At 40.2% G+C, this 20,574-nt stretch overlaps 1 long non-coding RNA gene across 1 annotated transcript; it reads right to left on the reverse strand.

Moving 5' to 3' along the window:
* Window positions 1-1,622: 1,622 nt before the first annotated feature.
* On the reverse strand, window positions 1,623-19,236 carry LOC107078197 (uncharacterized). Its single transcript, XR_001479163.2, has 4 exons — window positions 19,100-19,236; window positions 14,095-14,180; window positions 7,466-7,519; window positions 1,623-1,738 (listed from the first exon to the last, which is right to left on the reverse strand). It is a non-coding gene; the product is annotated as an uncharacterized lncRNA (long non-coding RNA).
* Between the last annotated feature and the right edge of the window lie 1,338 nt (window positions 19,237-20,574).

The following is a 20,574-nucleotide window of genomic DNA, read 5'->3' on the forward strand; positions in this document are numbered from 1 at the left end:
GGGTCAGCAGAGGAGGAGGTGAAGCTGTGACAATCAGATCTCTGGGTCAGTGCATGACCTCTTCTGGCTGTATTTTAAAGGAAGAGTTTCCAAAGTCTAGTAACCATGGGGAGTTTGAGGGGGCTTTTGGACCTCAAAGCCAATTTGACTTGCAAAACCCACAAAGGTTCAATAATTGGATCTTTGCAGGCACAAATTGCAATATATTTGGGTCTTCGGCATGGTGAGGCAGCAAATCTCAAGATCGTAAATACTTTCATTTGGGTTTGAGAAATTGGTTGAGAGTATTCAGTAGAACAGGTTGCTTGAGTATAACCTACTGTAATCTGGGTCCTACAGTGTCCTCCAGTAGTACTAGAATAGCAAAGTCCAAGCCTTTCTATTTACAGTTTGGCAATAGCTATTGCCAAACTGTAGTTATGAGGTGAATTAATATGAAGGATAAGTACAATAGGTTTTATTTTTGGCTGCAGACACATGTATGATCATATTGAAGCTAAAAATGTGGCACCAAGGAAAACTCGCTCATGCCTGCTGTACCGCATTTGTGTTATATAATATTGCAAGTATTTTGCGACAATTGACAGTACTGTGCTATACGGATACAGGACAGTGCAATTATTTCTAACTAATCCTAGTGTGTGGCTTTTACATAATCGTCCATTTATTTGGTTCCATGTTTCATCTTTTGTAATGAGAAAAACCTGGCACATATGGACATAAAAAAAGAAACTCGACTCTCATTGCAGCGCTGCAGGAGAATAGAGTGAAGATGTCAGCCTGGGATTTGTCTGCTGTTAAGCAGGCATGTCAGGATTTTCCCAGTAAAGATTGCCTTTCCGCATGGAGCACTTCATCCATAAGGTCAGGGAAAGAAAGGTGAAAATCTCTGCCGACTGTGTCTGGATGATACAAGTGGATCCCCCCGACTGCTGTTACATTGTTACCCTGGACAGGGATTGTATCGATCCTTTTGTAGAGCAACAGCTGCCTAGCACATCTGTATGACAACAAATGCATTGACCTACCTACATTTGGGATTTGTAATCATAATGCCTTTCTGCAATGAATTACAGTTTTCTGTATCACTGATGCTCGGCAGTGGAAGGTTTTTTGTTTCCTAAGTAATGGGAACTGCTTTTTGAAAACACTTCAGGCGGTTTGAAAGAAGCAGGAGCACATGGCTTCCCTCGAGGGGAGGGGAAAAGGAGGAGCATATTGTATGGTTGTTCAAATGGCCTGTTTTTATTTTCATGATGTAAATATCAGCACTCATCTGAAAAAACGCCACATGGTGAGTGTGTGAGAGAGAGCACACAAACCCTGAGGTGTCGCCCATTGATTTTACATGTGCAAGTTCTGGCTGACATTTGTGTTTGGCACAGCCCAGCACATGTAATACTTTTATAATAATATTATATCATCATAAATATCATCTTCTTTTGTATTCATCAGTCTCAATCTTTGTAAGACAACTGAAGTCTCAATAGATGGGCAGCTTAGACATCCCTCTCTTTTACAAAGCAATACAAAAACTAGTTTTCCTTTGTTGTGGAACTACAGCCTCTTGAAGATTTCTCGAACATTTTAAATTAAAGTGTGTAACGAAATGTTCTTCCGCCTTTCAGATAAACATGTTTCTTTTTATTATAGGTTTCATTTAAATAGCTTGTAGCAATGGTGTCACACCAGATGTAAATACAGTTTCTCGTCTTCCTGTGGAGATCAAGCCTGTGGTCTGTGGAATAAAAAACAAGCAGTACATGACAGTTACTATACTGTTCAGCTCTGGAGCAAAACATTTTTATAAAGAATGTTAACACAATGATAGAAGAAACTTAAAAGAAAGAAAAGCAGTGTAGTATGAACTTAGGTGGGTGGGTCTGCAGACGTGCTGATGAACAGGACAATTCCATTACACACTAGTACTGTTAATCTGTTTTTAGTCTTACTGCTAGCTGAAAAAATGGTGGCACCAAAATGGAAGTTAAACAAGACCCTCACCCCTGAAGATGATTTTAGACCTTGAACAAAATTACATCTTGGTACCTCCTTAAGCAAAACTGGTGATTACTTCAATGAGATGTTTCCTGCAACCATTGATCAGTCTCTCACGTCCTGTTTAAGAAATTTTGGTCAATTTTTCTTACAGAACTTCTTCGGACCTTTGACATTTAAGGGTTTGAGCATGAACAGCTCACATCTACCATGGCATTTTAATGGGATTTAAATCCAGAATTTGAATTTCTTCTTGAGCCTGTTGTCAATTTGTTTTTGTATGTTTGGGATCTTTGTTTTGTTGCATGACCCACTTTTTTTTTGGCTCATCTTCAGCCAACAAATGGATGGCCCAACAATCTACTCCAGAATTTGTTAATACAACACCAAATTATATTTATTAATACAACACTATGTTCACGGTTGTTTCAATGATCAGCAAAGGATTTGGAGCAAAGAAGCCCCAAACCACGACATTCCTACCACCATGTGTCACATTCGGGATGAGGTTCTCATTGTGTCCGAAACTCTTGACTCATCTGTCAGAGAACGTTCTTCCAGTAGTCCTGTAGAACGGTTGTTCTTTTGCGAAGAGGTGGCAACGTTCCTCGTAGAGAGCAGAAGCTTCTTCCTGGCTTTTTCCCATGAAAACTATTACCATTCAGGCTTTTCCTGATGGCTGGGGCATGAACACTGACATTAGCCGCAGTGAGAGACCTGCAGGTCCTTTAAAGTTCCTCTGGGACTCTTTGTGATGATTTTCAGGGTCGCTCTTGGGGAGAACTTGGCAGAACTCATTGTGTATTTGAATGTTTTCCATTCAGAGTCAGTGGATGGATGGAGCCCTATTTGCAAATGATTTTGCAACGCTCCCTGGACCAAATGATAATCAGGTGCTCTTTTTCTGAGGTCCACTTGATTGTGACATGATGTTTTTCTACTAACCTGTATGGTACACAACAAAATTGACAAAAAAACCCTGTGTTTTTGGACCGGGCTACTCAAATTCAGTCCTTATTTATTTCTTACTCAATTATCTAACCACCTGTCTCTAATTACCCCTTAACTGTGCTGAGTAAAGTAGGTTTTCACTTATAATTTCACATACACTGATTCTTAATTATTCTTTTTCATTCATCCTGCATCTTAAAAAACTTTCAGTTGGTGAAGACAAACCCTACTGAGTATTTATGTAAAGACCAGTTCTGATTTAACAAGGTTATCATGGAAAGAAATTGTAAGTACAATAATTATTTTGGGATCACCAATCTTTCCTCAGCACTATAAAGGGTCAATCTACGTATAAACTGCTGCAAAAAATAAATTGAATTCAGAATAAACATGTTGGGTGTTGTGGTTAATTTCTAACCCAGCTGTAGCAGGACCCTTGGTTAGATGGATGTTTTCCGAAAGTATAGATGTGTAAATCCATTTTTAATGCATTACATCTGTTCGAATGGTATTGAATGCTTATATGGCTCACAGTATACAGAATAAAATTAGCTTGCTTCTTAACTTTATAGAATAATATTTGAAGATAGAGGGTGAACTATCTATGTGTTGCACGAACTTAACCCTTTATATTGCACAGATAACTAAGATATTCTATGACCAATCAAGAGCTGCTCTATTAGAAGCTTCCTCCCTGAAATGAGAGAGCCAGGGAATTAATGTTTAGCAGGTGAGCATCTGTACTTTGCAAAAAGACACACCTGGTTCTAATTAGAGCTAACCTCCGACGCAGGCAGGGGTCCTGGAAACAGCTGCCGTACTCATCCGTCTCCTGTCCTGGAGGAGGTTGGCGGCGAAGTACTGAACAGACGAAGGTAAACCCCAAAACTTCCTCCCCAAACTCCTCTCCTTTCAGGGATTGCCCATGTCTGAGACCACCAGAGCAGCAGCCCTGAGGCTGAGCGCCCATCCCTTTCTGTATTCACCAACCGCAGTCTCGACTTCGATGTACAAACTTGTTGATATTCATCCACAGGCCCAGCAAAGCTGGGGAAGAGATTCTTTTGTCTCAGATGAGCGCCTTACTCCCAGCTCTGCAAACGTTGTGACACATCTAAATGTCGAGCGGCTCCCCTGATTCGGCGTCTTGCCTGGTCTGTTAAATCTTCAGCATCCGTGCCTGACGTGCAGATAAGGTAACCAGTAAGTTTTTTTTTTTTGCTGCTACTACTGTTCACTAGAGCTGAATGATCCACCGCCAACACAACACCAAGACCTGGGAATCTGGAAATAGGATTTTAATTAACACAATCCAGTACATTGGCTCTGTGTGAATCTGCATTGCCTTTTCACTGTGATGGTTGGTAGTGCTTTGATTCAGCCATGCTTGCATTTTATGTAGACAGAAACTTCACATTCAGTGAGCCGGATCCTTCATGCTGGTACGGTTAATAAGATTTATGATTTTGTCTAACATTGTTGACCACTGATACCAGGTTGTGGAAATTTCAATTTATCATGGCAGTGGGTAATCACTTACATTGCCTGATTGATTCCTAGGTGACTGGTATGCAATTTATGTGTAATGAGGTAATTGCACCATTGCCAACTTTAATTAAAATGTATAACAGTGAAATGGGACTTCAGCTAGCCAGCTGAACTCCAGTTTGTGTGAAAGGCTTCATTTTATTGTGAAGAAGCTTAGTAAAGTTTTATTGTACTTAACGAAAAAATAAAATGTCCTTCTTTTTACAATATTTTTTAAGCATAAAGTATAAATGTGAACATTGCAACTTGTCTCTTAAGCCAATACCTATTAATCGGGTCACACCATGGCATATTCAGGGTGAGTATGACCATTGGAACACATTTATTTATACATAATGTAAGATTAACAGTAATCCTCCTCAGCTTCTCGTACATAGAGAAGCACACCGTGCTTTTGCATTGAAACGACCAGAAATGGTGTAATATAATGGCCAATCTGGTTAACGGATCTTCAGTCTGTCAACACTCTTGATCCTTACTCAGAGTTTTTAAACAGAAAATGGTAAAGGCTCAAGACATTTTCCTTTTAAAGCAGCCAAGCCTGGAATATTTGTTTTGCGTGCCTGAGGAGACGTGGGCGTGCAGGTAAACCCAACAAGCGGTTTTGATCTGTTGCACGCTGCTGTACGTCTGTCCCTTTTTCCACAGGGGCCCAGCAGGAATAAAGGAGACAGGCGTGAAGGTAGTGGCTCTCTTGCCAGGCCATGAATGTTAAATAGCAGGCCGGCAGCCAAGTGTTGCCAGTGTCTGGTTAATGTCAGCTCCCCATAGAAACGCTGCGGGAATCGATTACTCCTCTTTCCTCGCACACTTCCATAGCTTCCATACTCACGTGGGATGAACAGGCCCTGTAACGTCTCCAGTAGGATCTTATTTTAGCCTTGATTGAAACATCAGGCGTGGTACTCGGAGAGTGAGACAGAGAGAGGCAGAGGGGGAAGCAGCTATCTTTTCGCCGCTCCTGCCTCCTCCCTGTCGATTGAAAGAAGTGACCGGGGATTGGCTGCTTTTTAGGTTGCCTTATCTCGTGCAGCCAATCGGAGGCCGACCTCTAGGATAAACAGAGCCAGACTCCCAGTGGTGCCACAACAGAGAATAATTATTGCTCCAGACAGCTGACAACAGCAGGGGTTCCGTTTTTTTTTTTTTTTCCGCCTCTTAGCCTGACTTCCATGATTGCTGGCAGAAAAAGATGCTGATTATAAGTAAAACATTAATTATGCCCTGCCACTAAACTGCTGAGTTAGTCTGCCATTTTATGAACTGTAGGCACCCGTGTCTGAGGGTGGAATATACTGCAGCATCCCTTCCGCGGGCTTCTTCTACCTCTCGCTGGAAGGAGTCTGTCTCTCAGGTACAAAGTGGTCAAAGTCTTGTGGCAGTAATTTCACGGACCCCAGAGTGATTCATTACAGGGCATCGGCCTGACAGCTGACAGCTCTATGTGCGCCACACAGCCTGCGCAGGGAAAAGGCCCAAAGTGAAGCAGAATGCGCTTTATAAACAAGCATAAGATGTGATAATTCTACATTACGGTATGTTCATGTCTTAAATAGACTTGTGAATTGCTTTTGCTTCGTTAATGAGGGTGTGTGGGGGTGGGCCTGATAGTGCAGTGGTTAGCATTGCTGCCCTTGCAGCCCAGGGATCAATTCCAGACCTGAGGTGCTGTCTGTGTGGAGTCCGGATGTTCTCCTCGTGTGCACATGGGTTTCCTCTGGGTGCTCCAGTTTCCTCTCGCAGTCCAGAGACATACTGGGAAGTTAGAGTGACTTCCGGGAAAGCTGGCCCTGGTGTGAGTGAGTGGGTGTTGTGTCCGTTCAGGGTAGGCTGCAGCTCCCCCGCACCGATTAGAAAATGGATGGATGGATTTCATATGGTACATTCAAAAGCAATCATCTCACAAGCACTTTGTTCCCAACTCCCACATACAGACCTGCTGGCATGCTTAGTTGGATTTTTGCTCTGTACATTACAGAAAAAGAGCACAGATTTCAAAATCAGAGAAGACATCTGATACCATGTATATACAGTATACACAATATATTTATATAAAATGATGTGGAGTACTATTTCGTCATTTAGTGTTTTTATTTACTGGCATGCCAAGGAAACAGTCTGAACACAATATGAGTATATTACAGACTTAAAATTGAATGATAACACCCAGGAAATGTCTGTAGCCAATATGTCTGTGGGAGCAAGACATTTGTTTCAACAGGACAGTGTTAAACCTCTACTTCCTGCTAAAAGAAACAGAAGGTAGTTGCCGTGACAGAGTGTTTTGTCTTAAATTAGTAAAATTGACCATGTGAAGGGTATAAATCAATGACTCCTAAGTTCATATGGCACAATTCTCATTCCCTTGAGCAAGCTGTTCTGTAGCCCCAGCTATTCCTAAGGGACCTGGGGGAGTGGTGTAAATGTGATCATCTAATTTCGCACAAGTGTCCAGCAATACACAAGGCCTCAAAAACTGGTAGGAGGAGGAGATGGAAATAGTCACTCAGAAATGGGAACAAGTGAGCCTATTCGTGTTCATTATAACTTAAAATTGGCAATACGCTCTGGGATGCCAATAATATAAAATCACACGTTTTTTCTGCATTCTTTCAGTTCTATTCTTTTTAATGCAGGGCGAAGAAGCATTTTTTTCTGCCCTCATCTCTGTCTAATGAAATCATGCACACATAAAAAAGGGTTTATTTGACAAGCTGGCTGTTTTTTACGGTCTAATATATAAATGCAAACAAAGCCCCCGGTTGTATTTTTTCCTGCTGTGCTGCTTCTCTGACAGTTACAAGATCTGGTGTGCTGCGGATGTACAGACATCCGTCTTTGTAATGTCAGGACTATCGACACCACTGTTCAAAGGGGGTAGTTGGAGCGATAGCTTTGACCTTCTCCAAGTGAACTCTCTTCTTTACCGGCACAATGGATAAATGATTCCTAAGCGCATTTGACTTACCACACAGGTAACAAGTGAGCTTGCAAATGATGAATACAGTCCATGAAAGTCCCACTGAAAGCAAAAATATGTTTTCATGTCAGACTAGGCAGAATGGCTGCTTCATTTTAGTTCTCTACAGACGACATGAGCAAACCAAAGAAACCTAACGTTTGTGACCATACAGATGTATTTGTCAGTGATGTGCATTTTTCTTCCACTTGCAGTATATTGGCAGTGCCATTCCTGTACAAAATGCAGTTGAAACATTAATAACATGCATTTGTGAGTATAGTAGTTCAGGTGGGTAGCTGCATTAGCATGTGTAGGCTGCAAAGGAACAAGTAATAGGTTTATCCCATGCTGAAAAGAGAAGAAAGAAAACACAACCTATTGTTCCTTTGTAAGTACTGTATGTGTTTACCAGCATGTGCCCATCTACAGTACATAAGAATCATGAAGGCTTACTCTTGGAATAAAAAATAAAATCACCAAGTTTCTTTAGAATCTCAGTCTTGGTTGCAAGATTAGAGGACACTGTCTTGAGTGAGGGGAGTGTAAGCTTTAATGTTATTATTAAGCACCTGACCCTGTTTAATACTGCTCTTAGACTACCTGATGTTTCAGGCTTCATGAGGAAAAATACCCTACATGAACATTTTAGGAATGTCTGTTTGGAGGTAAAGCATAAGAAACTTTGGTTTAACATGCATTGGCTGAGGGTTAACCACACGGCCATAGGACCATGACGTTCGAGCCTCATACAGGGTAATTAACTAATTGGCAGCTGCAGGATGGGAAAGAAGAAAGGATTACTATGTGCGAAAGATTAAGAAGCTTGGCACAGAGAGCTGTGTACATGAAAACAACACGCTAGCAAAAGGATGTTGGAAAGATTCAGGCTTTAATTCACCATTCGCCCCCAAAAATTTCTCCGTTAATTGTCTTTATGTGTAATTGGGCAGCAGAGCTCCACACCAGTACCAAAATCACAGTGTGTATTGCAAACTCAAAACTTTAACTTCAGGAGCAACTGTTTTCCAACACTTCACAGTATAATGTCCACTGGCTTGTCAGCGACTCAGCCTCCTCCTTCTCTAGTCCCCACTGCCTACTGGGGAGTGTGGTTTCAGAACTGTCATCTTTTTCTTACAAAAGTCATCAGGGGAAAAGAGTGGAAAATCCTAGACTGGGAAGGGTCAAGGCCAAGACTCATTCACTGAGTGTGCATCTTGCATCCTGAAGAAAAACTGAAGTCAGTTAAAATAAGAAAGAACTCAAGATGACTGTGGCAAAGGATCTCAAATTAGACAAAGAGTTTGAGCACCATAGGTCACACCTTGCAAACAGGTTTCACCTCACTTGGGCTTTTAAATTGAAATGTTCTTAATGAGAATGTGTTAACACCACTGTACGTATCACTGGGTTGAACACAAACTACAGTTTGTTTCTTATGTACTAATATGTTCAAATTACTCAAAAATAAAATGTATACTGTGCCTCATTATTCACATTAATCATGATCACAAATAGAGGACAAAACTGATTGAAACTGAAATGTCAGTATCTGAATCCTGAGGCTAACAGAGAGTTGTTGTAGTAACATCTGCCTCCGTTGCTTATTCACAAACTCACTCTCAACTACCTGTAATTGGTTTTATAATTAATCTGGCCTATAATCACACATACTCACTTTTTCACTACACTGTAACTGTAAATGCAGAACTAGGCACAGACCTGACAAATAACACTTCACGTAGATAAGTGCCAAGCAATGCATGCAGGAAAAAAAAACTGCAAATATAAAATGGAAAACACCAAACCTTAAGAGTTAGAGTTTTAGATACTTATGTTGACACATCATTTTAATTTCCTAGGCAATGTGAAATGTGTGTGAGAACATTAAAGGCAAACAGAATGTTAGGATGTAAAGTACGTAAATCCAGAGTTTTTAGAACTTCTGCTAGCTCAGGCACTTTCGAATGTTTTCCAGCTGTATGTTTAGAGTCTATCTGTCTACTGCCTTCAGTACTTTCAATTTTCTTGAGGTGTGTGCTTAGTCGTTAATTGTAGATATTTTCCTATTTCCTTTACAGCTTGTACAGTGTTTGCTACCCTCCTATTCTGGTTTCTGTTGCCGATGCTGAGTTTGCAAACTATATGAGAGTTTAGGTCATTGATATGCATCATAAAGAGCAGTGGTCCTAGCAACAATCCCTGAGATACTCCATTAATTACCCCCAATTTGACCATTCAGCCACGTGCTCTGTTTCCTATCTACTACAACAGAGCAAATAGTGAGAAAGGCCAATATCACCGACTGTCATGACCACCCCTTGCACAGTGAATCTGACCTCCTTCCATCTGGGCATCAATTTAAGCTCCCTAGATTCAAGAACAATAGAACCAAGCCATCTTTTATTCCCACAGCCATTAACCTGCTGAAAGTAGAAAATTGACTGCATATATTTTACTTTATTTATAAATATTTATTTTCTTTGTAATTATATATGCATGTCTGTTATTTGTTAATTAGTTCATGTTAAGAATAATGTATTGTTTAATATCATGGTCTCACAGAATGACTTTATTGCTCCAGGCCTGTTTTCATAACAGACAAGCTTCTTTGTGAGCCAACCTCACTAATTTATAGCGAGAAATCAGCTCGCCGACAATTGGTGCCAGTTTCTCTAATGTGGTATATGAGGAATGTGAACCCTAGACGTTTCCCTCTAGCTTCTTAAACCCTTATCTATGCTCAAGATCCTGTTGCTCCATTACAATTAAGTAAAATTTGTATAACCTCATCAGGCCACAGAGAATAGTTTAAGTAGATCTAATTCTGTAACACACCTTCCGCTTCTAGTCTAACACTATTGAATACAGACTGTGTGTCTGCTTGGCTTGAGGCATTCAGTTTCTCCCCTCATAAACACCTGAGTGTTATATTCAATTAAGACATTTCTTCCATCATCTTGGCATTATTTAAACAAAGTTCAGGAGAGGGTCAAATTCGAATCTCACACTTCTGCTCTCCCATGTACAAATACTCACTGGCTGCCCACCACTCTGCACATCTTTTCTAGCACTAAGCCTTCCAGTCTCATTGGAGACAGAGGTACTGAGTCTCACACTTGGAATTTCCAAAGACCTTACCTTTATCCTACTAGCAAAGGACCAGAGCCACTCTCTTGCCTTTTCTCAGATAGGGAGCACTTCAACTTCAAATTCTCAGTCAAATACAACCGGCCAAGTTGTCAGCTCTTTTCTTTCAGTTCTCCTGATGTTGTCAACCCTCCAAACAACTGTGGACACTTCTCACTTCTATTTTCTGCTCTCCTATCTTCTTTGCCACAGCAAAGGGCAAGAGAACTGGAGCGATCAACATGCAAGAGTGGTCCAGGTGATCAATATGAGGATTCCCATTTTGATTACAAATATTCACTTTAAAAAATGTACCTAAATCATTTGTAATTGAACAGCACAGGATTGTATTAGAATGACTAACTACTTTTGCAAGGCACTATAAAACTGCATTATAATTTTGTTGCCGGCCAAGCAACCAGGTTTGGCTCAAAAGAAAAGAAACCCCCAAACAGCAGTCTTCAAATGTAAACAAAACTGGATTAATCGCCATCAAAATAGGGATAACCCCCCCCCCCCCCACCTCACAGGAGTACTCTCTGCACACCTTCCCCCCAAAGTACCCTCTCTCTACTGGGCTCTCCCAGTCCCTCTTATAGCCCCTCCTCTCCAAGGACCATCCTCTCTTAAAGGGACTCGCTCATGTCTTTTCACAGACCTTTAACAGAGATGGGCAATTTGATCAAAATAAAGTATTTAACCTTCCATAAAAACACATTCTAACAGAGTCATGCAACAGTTACATATCCACCTTAACAAAACAAATAATCTTACATCTGTTATTTATTGATGGCTCACTAGTAACCTTTGCCTTTAAGATCATTTGTGGGAGCATTGTGGGATACTACAAACAGAAAAGGTGACTGGTGGCCATCTTAACCAACACAATACAATACTCCACTGGGGAACCACTGCAGTGATTTTAGGGAAACAAGAAAGGTAAGTATCATTCATATTTCATTAGTATCACATACACACTCACAAACATACCAGAAGGGTAGAGGAAAATACTGGAGTATTTCATATTCATCAAAATAAATAAATTTATTTATGAATTTAGTCATCTTTAGGATATTCTTTCAGCAGTATATGTTTTGAATGTTTTCGTACATTTGATTCGAAAAGACAAAGGTCCTAAATTCTTCTTGCTTAATTGACTGTGCCTGAATGGTCTTTTTGATGTGTAGTCCTACACTAAAACCTCCTCCTGTATCTTTGGAATGCTGTGAATCCACTTAAACTGTGGCCACAGCGTTGCTTGCCTTTACCTGTCCTCCATAGCCTGAGACCTAGTGCTTCCTCTTCAAAGAGGCCTTCTTTTCAAGGCCTGTTCTTCCTTGGCCTATTCTCCTTGTCAGTGGAGACTTGGCCTCTTCACGCTTCTCTGACGCTGCTGTGTCTCAAGATCCCTCTTGGCCTCCCTCCCCCCAAACGTAAGATTACAGAATCTAGTTGTTAAGAAGGGTAATGCAGTTGCTACATCTGCCACCCACATGGACAGCTTAACGGTTTGCCCTCTGCAAACAGACCTCTGCCCGATACCCTGGAGCACCTGCATGTTATTAATGACCACCTTCAAGTACAAAGAGCAGGAACTGGGCAGGACAGTCGCTGTCATGATTGGAGTACTTGCTATATATGGCTGACCCAAACCCCTGTGAATGAGGATGGATGACTCTCTAATGCTTCTGACTTCTTGGGGCATAACACTGGACCAGTGTAATATGAGATCCTTAAGACCTTCTTGCTGACTAAAGTATCTTCCTGCAAGCTGGAAGGCTTACTGCAATGGCAGAATCCTTGATTTCAGTCGGCCCGGACTGATAGCATCGGCTCACTGTTGGCTTCTCTACCAGGGAACCTTCCCCGCCTTCTGTAGGGGTGACAGCCCTGAGTTATTGTCGACTCGACACCAAAGGCTCAGGGGTACACATATTTGAAGGGTTGCAAAAATAAGTTCTATAAAAGGGGACAACCCCAAGAGTCATTAGTCCCAGGAGCTTGCTGCATTAGCAAGAGAGCTAACCACAGGACAGTTTGAATGCCTGGAGGCAGTGCATCATGAGCTCCAGGTTCATGACTCTTTAGGATTATAGAGTCATGTCTTTGGCTTTTAGAACCTGCAGCATCATGGTCTACCAGGGCCTCCAGAGGATCCTGGGTCTCAAGGTGGCACTTTCTCCCCTGATTCCCCATCATTCACTCTACTGCACATGCTTGGCCTTCAGGTGTGGTTTTATCACGAGGCCTCCTGCTCTGCTTGTTTCTTCTTCAGGCTGATCTCAGTGTCTCCGGTATAATTATCATACTTCATTTTATTTATGAGTGTTTTCAATAAACCCTTAGGGCTTACCAGTAGTGCATGTTTAATCCACATGACAAAAGTTTTAAGATACATGAAAAAGAATACACACAGTAAATTGAGCCAATAAGCCTAAGAGTAAAGCTAAATTATACATTACACAGCAGAGTGCAAAGAGAAGCACAGCGATTTCTGAAAATGTCCACACTCGCTGAGTTGTGCTTGGATTTGGGCACTGTGACTGTTTCACAGTCATGGTGCTGTAGAAGAGGAGGCTCTACAAGCTATTTTGTGTAGCCTGGTTTTCAGTCGAGTAAGAAGCCCTGATTTAGCAGATTTCAGATTAAGTGTTGGACTATTGTATAAGATCATGGATAAGACCTCAAAATAACCTAGAGCTACTCCGTTCAGTACCTTATATGTGAGCAAAACAACATTGTACATTTACCTGTCTCCATTCAGATCTAGTGTGGAAGGAATGCAATATACTTTATGCTTGATCAGAATATGCCTGTATTATGGGGAGAAGACAAAGAGTTGACACCAGACACTTAAGATCTTTGTTTGTTTCAGCTCTATATGCCAGGAACACAACATTTTTAAAGTCAGCCAGTCTGCCTGGACTCTGGAGACCATTTGAATAGCCTATAACTTTACCATATTACCTACCCCCATTGGGTCACTGGACGCTCCAACATGCTTTTGTGTAGGTGTTTTTTTGCCCCTTTTCATTGTGCTATCCTGGATCAGAGCCTAGAGGTTGGGACTCTTCAGTGGGGTCCTCCACTGCACCACTACACTGTGCAGTAAGTTCTCTTGCGACAGCTGTGGTACACAAGCCCTTATATGGTGGTAACATTTTACCACCGCAGTTCAAGGTCACTGCATTCACACAGCCTGTACACTCAGAAAGATGTATGGGTCCTCCTCACATGTGCTAAGATGTGCTGAGGGGGCCCAGCTTGCCCTGCACAGGAAGGGCTCTTTGACATTGACAAAGAAGCTTTCAGAATTCAAGTTGAGGAGTAGGATAACCCATATGTGGGATAACGGCTGTATTTCAGGAAACTAGGGTTATGGAAATACCCTAACTTCCAGAAAATTAATGTTTTTCCAGTACATTGTTTCATAATGCTGTAGAGCTGTTATCACTTCCCTAGAGAGAACCACTCAGTATTAGTCTTACAGTGATATAGGAGCTTACCTTTCCCATTCCTTGCTCCCTTCCTGAGATCTAAGATGACAGATATGAGCCATGACGTCAGACAACTGTTTTCCTTTATCTCATGTCTAGGAAAATAAAAATTTGATCAGCAAGCTGAATGTCTTCCTTGATAATCACTCCCTCTTACATGTCTGCAGTGAAGTTTGGATAGAGGGATGTGGAAAAGGCATTGGTAGTGTTAACTGAGCTCCGGTTAAAGGAGCACTCCTTTCTTCACTGGATTCTTACTTCTAAAATAGACCCTGATACATTCTAATCCACACATAATACCAGCATCCTTTCCCCACTCTTGGTAAAGTGTGAATTGATGATAATTCAGGGAAATTCAATGCATTTTAAACAGCTACCATTGTTTCAGAACTGAACATTTTAACCTAGGATTTACATAAGATGATTATGATGCACTAAAAATACTTTACAGCCTGAAGTGCTTCAGAAATAGAATAAAGTCAATTAGGGTACTTAAATATTTCGCAACACAGAAAAATCCAAGTGTTTTTCAGAAGTGTTTGACACATTTAGCAGAACTGCATTAATTAGCTCCAATAACTGAAGCACCATTGAAATATTTAGAGCATATGTTGAATACATCAAAAGAACTCAAAGGTTTTTCCAAGGATTAACAGGAGATGATATCAGGGAAGGCCTAATGTAGTTACTAAGAAAGGAAAGGAGTTTGAGATATTGAATGAAAACTCCAGAATCAGTAACCCACAATGTTAGTGCTTGATAAGTAGATACCAAAGATGAGGCACAAACAGGCCAGGGAGTCTTGGATAAAGTCTTCTTTTAATGTTACATTTTAACCTAAATGGGTCTTAGTTTGATCAATCAGAGACACAAAGGATCTTTTTAGCAATGTTCATTTTATTGATTTTTTTTTCACCTCTAAATTCATTGAATAACAAGTCACATCTGTCCTGCTTGCTTGATCAGCAGAGGTGAAGACTGTAAGTGAAAAATTCAAGAGAAGCTGCCAGGATTCAAACTCAATTCTGGTTCAAAGCAGCAAACTGCAGTTTTTTATGTTTGCAAATTAAGGGTGTAACTTAGCCTCAATTTCCAGATTCGGCCACGTGTTTCTCTGTTGTACAGAAATGGACTCAGATGCCAAATTAAAATATTTTCAATATGAAAGCCTTCAATATCAGTCCCTACATAATGGTAACCTTCAAATATGTGAAAATCTTGTTGATGTCAACATGCTCTTGGGAAATGACATTTTCGAAAATGAAAGGATTATTACTTTGCAGTTCGGTTTTCATAAAGAAGAACATATGTTTTCCTTGTTGTGTTCTGAATTCTGCATGTTTATTTGTGAATCTTATTATCAAAGGAGTAGGATAATAACATACTTTAAATGCCATGAACTTCGAGATGAATAGAATAGGTCACCATAGAGAAATACTGTACAGTATGTAAAGTGATGACAAGCATTACAAATGTTGCTTGTGTACGTTTTTTAAAACTGTTTTGTGATACAGTTAGAAAATTCGAATCCATTTATTTTTCAGAACAGGAGATGAATGAGCTGTACTCTGGTATCTAGTGCTTTTCATAACAACCAATATATGAGTCAATATTTTCAAAGTGATCAAAGATTGTATGGATTTAGACATGCAGATTTATATTCTAGAGTTCTGGGAGTAGAAGCCAAAGATAAAGCCATACTTAAACTGGAAAATACCTGATTTGGTTTCAAACTACAAAGTACAAGTAAAGCCTGGAAGCAATTAATGTTTTTTGTTCCATGAACACTGAGAAATTACATTTTAAATTGATTTGCTTAGTATGTTCAAAGGTTTCTGGCTTATTTCTACTTGTTGTGTAATATTTTTCTTTTCATGGTTATAAGATCTGAATTATAAGGTATCTGAGTTCTATGTGACTGCTACCCAGACTTTCTTTTCATGTTTCCCATATTTCACCATATTTCTTACAACAATGGAGCAGTCATTCTTTTTGCCTAGTATGAAAAAAATGAGATTAGTTTGAGAGACACTGTGTGGTAGGTGTAGATTCTCTTAGGCTCTTCACAGCACATTTACATGGGTGTGTTTAACATGGCAAAGCTTGCAATTTCCAACAATACATGATTAAAAATAGCCTGCCATTTAATTAAATCTTTTTGAAAAACTGAAGTACGTTTGCTAAAAAGCCTATTGAATTCTCTAGGGGATCCAGACATTTTTCACAGTTTGTTTTTATATTGGCAAAACATTGATCATTTTGAAACTGGGTAAAAGAGCAGAAGCTGTCTCAAATGTGTTTCTGTAAGTGTTGGTAAAAAACATCAAGTCACTTTTTAAAAAAGAAAAGGGAGCCTGAAAACATGAATTATATGGTGTGTACTGCAATTGTATTTCACAAACAGATCAGAGTAATTTAGTTATCCATTTTTAATAGTAGCACTTCACATTTTGGCTCTAATTACTGTGTAATTAAATGCAGGCATGACAAATAATACATTATTACAATTTATAATTCTTTATTTGTCTGTCAGGAGTCATGCACTTACTTACCTATTTATTTTCATTACTCGTTTTATTTCCATATTTATTTGAGTATAATCCGTTTACGTTGTTGGATTATACCATCAGCCCCGGGGCTCATGCTTAGAAGCATCATTGTTCTCAAAGCAACGTTTCAGTGTCTGTCGAGTGGGACCAACGGTCAGCCCAGGGCAGTGGGACAGTGGTGCTGTCACTTCCTTCATCAGAAAGCAGGTGAAAGGCTAGAGGGCTTGAATTTGAACTTACGGCAGCGTGATGCAAAACTCTTTTTCCTTGCTTTGCTGTCACTTGTCTATAATCAAATGAGCAGCTAGCTCTTCACAATGGTGTGATTTACTGTATGCTGCAATGGAGCACACTGAATGTGAATGTGCCTGACATGTAGGCTTTGAACTATGCGCCTTGTATTTAATGGGCCACAGTGTCATCTCTGCTTAAACGACTGCTCTGCTTAGTTGACTTCAATATTTCCCTCCTCAGGCAAACAGAGTAAACTGTGCAAGCCTTCTAGTGCCACAATGGCACAACCTTTTCTCACTACCTCATTAAATTGCTTGTTTATTCAGGGATTCATGGAATTTGGAGGAGAGGCATACACATGAAAAATAGCTAATTAAATAACCATGACTTGGTTAGGAATATTATTGAGATATTTTCATTTCACAATGCTGGATCCTCTGATTCTGCCTTTTGCATATACAGTATAAAGTCAAATGTAGCAGCCACAGGCTACTGTTACACCCTTATCAGGGTTTATCAGCATGGCATAGCTGGCTTCAAGCAGTGATACTGCTAATAATAATTGCTTACACTTATATAGTGCTTTTCTGGACACTCCACTCAAAGTGCTTTACAGGTAATGGGGACTCCCCTCCACCACCACCAATGTGCAGCCCCACCTGGATGATGCAACAGCAGCCATAGTGCGCCAGAATGTTCACCACACATCAGCTATCGGTGGAGAGGAGAACAGAGTGATGAAGCCAATTCAAGATGGGGATTATTAGGAGGCCATGATTGGTAAGGGCCAATGGGAAATTTGGCCAGGACGCCAGGGTTACACCCCTACTCTTTTTGAGAGACGCCCTGTGATTTTTTTAATGACCACAGACAGTCAGAACCTCAGGTTTTACGTCTCATCCGAAGGACAGCGCCTGTTTACAGTTTAGTGTTCCCCTCACAATACTGGGTCATTTGGACCCACATAGACCACAGGGTGAGCGCCCCTTACTGGCCCCACTAACACCTCTTCCAGCAGCAATCTCAGTTTTTCCCAGGAGGTCTCCCATCCAGGTACTGACCAGGCTCAGACCTTCTTAGCTTCAGTGGGTTGCCAGTTGTGAGTTGTAGATTGATATGGCTGCTGGCATACTGACATACACCATATGCATATCCTACAAGGAACACCTTTCAGGTTTATGGTGTCCTTTAAGTGAGCATTCCAAACACATCACAAACCTGAAAGGTGCTGCTTGTAAATATACACAATTAAATATTTTTTTTTAATTTTTGTTTTAGGTTTTTTTTAGGTCAAAACCTAAAGTCCCATCTACTTGTTTTTATTTTTTTTACATGGACATAAAGTACTTTTCCTTCTATACAGTCCACTGCTTCCAGTCATTACATTTCCATACAAGGTCTTTTCTCCTCAGCATACATCTGCAGTTGACATTAAACACTGCTTAACTGCTTACATAGGGGCAACCTGCTCAGAAGGCATTTCATTTTAGCCCGGTGTGGTGCCAAAACTGTTTGCCATAGAAACACTGCTGGATTCTTAGAGTTTCTTTCAAGCAGGGTCAATGATAGCAACAAGGAATCAGAAGAATGCAAGAATGTTTATTAAAAAAAGAAATCACTCTTATGGAGCTTTAATATTATTCCAATTAACAGCAGTAGATCAAGAAAGCTATCTAATTATTAAGCAGACAAAAATACTTAAACTTGTTTAAATAGCTTAAATAATTAAATAACACATACTCAATAAACAGGCAGAACCTTGCTTAATTACAACTAATATCTAATAGTATGTTTCTGAATCTAGGCATGGCATTCAGTCAGTTATAACTACATATTTAAGTACATTACTAACTTGAGTCACTGTCCAAGTACAGTAGGACTATTTGCTGTACAGTATATGTCTCTTCTCTTGAGTAGTCAAGTGAGTCCTCATTGGAAAACCCAGTTTCTGCTGCTCTCAGTGCTGTTAAAGGGACTGTAGGAGACACTCTTCCCTCTGTTCGGACTTTCCAAAGTAATGTCACACTATGTGCTTTAGGAGGAAACCATCCTTTGAATAAGATGTTTACCAAAACGTTTACTGACTTCTGGGTCATTAAAAACCCATGTCACTGCAAGATGGTAATAGTGTTAACCCCAGTGTCCTGGGCAAATTACATGCTGGAATTACACTAACTTGTCTATGCAAAAGTGAATAATTCAGCGGGTGAAACCCTTTTTCACTTTCCTACCTGATGTGTGGTCCAGGAGGGCGCTGGGAGCTTCAGTGATAGATGACATGGGCCTACTCCTACGTGTGAAAGCACTTTGAGATCCTTCAAAATTAAAAATGCCACACAAATGCAGGAAACTATTAATATCACGAAGTTCTGCGAACTGTATGACCTTGTGTGAAGTAGGAATAGTGGCCCCTCCCTCCCTCCCTCTGTCAGCCTGCCTCCAGCACTGTTCCTTCTCAGCTACCACAGCTGCTCTCTCTTTGCTATCCAAAAAAAGAACAGGAGCATACAAGGTAAAAGGCCACAAAGAATGAAAAAGAACTCAATTAACCCGTTAATTCAATTAAAGAGTGAACTATATTATGGTGCCTAATTAATGGTACAGGCCTGACAGCAACAGTACATAAATTCCCTCAGATAACACTCCAGTGCATATTGAAGTTTGTAAAACCACCTATCTTAGTTTTAGTTAATCACCTATGTTTTTGTGTCAGAGAAACCAATGTAAAAAACAGGCCAAAATTACAGGAAGCAGTATCCAGGATACTGAAATCTTATGGGCTGAGCAGTCGAAAATGCCAATTAGCTTTGTGTGAAGCTGGCTCTGTCCTCTCCTCTTGTTGGAGGTTTGAGAGTGTTCATTTCAGCTGGAGAAGCACAGTAATATTTTTCAAGTGGTGCATACCAGCTTCTGTCTTTATTATCTTGCTAATTTGTGAATCTACGACTCTGTATAATGATACCACCATATGTCAAATAAAGTGAGGCAGATATATTTTAAGCTAAACCAGCCTTCCAAAAGATGTGCACGATGCAAGTGATACATTATATTTTAATATGTTCTAAACACATACCATCTGTTTTTCTGCTCCACCACAAGAGGACATTTTTTAATGGGACTTAACTAGCTACCCTCAGCGCTTCTTTTATTTATGTTAAAAGTGTAAAAAATAAATGAAAGCAAAAAATAGTACTCAGCCTACAGCTTTTTTCCACATGCAACAGCTCAGCGCCCTGAGAAGGTTTTTTCTAGAGCAGTAAAGTTTCAATAGAGACATTTCCTTCTCTGACGATAGGCCTGCAGAGCTTGACAACCAGATTCAATATTCTCTCTGTTGCGATTGTAGTGTTTAGGAAGTTAATAAATCTCACTTGTTTGGGTAATAATAACAGTTTACGATCCAAAAGCAGAAACTGTGTCATTGCTGGTATATTAAGCTGTTTTTTTTAATGCATTACTGCTAGTTGCTTTTAGAGTTGCCTCAATTTGGTGTTATTTTCGATTCAGCAGCCTGACAGTGCAGAAAGCAGTATGACCTGGGTGACAGTGTAATTTGATTTGCTTCAGTCATAGTGTACAAATTAAATCTTATTAATTAGTTCTTCGGGGCAAATAAAAGGTATTTAATTGCTAGATGTGGACACACAACTATTAACCATCATGATGTAAACCTACTGCAGTGAAATGAAGGATTAATTTTTTTTGG

Source organism: Lepisosteus oculatus, chromosome 6, assembly GCF_040954835.1.
Source record: "Lepisosteus oculatus isolate fLepOcu1 chromosome 6, fLepOcu1.hap2, whole genome shotgun sequence".
Lineage (NCBI taxonomy): Eukaryota > Metazoa > Chordata > Actinopteri > Semionotiformes > Lepisosteidae > Lepisosteus > Lepisosteus oculatus.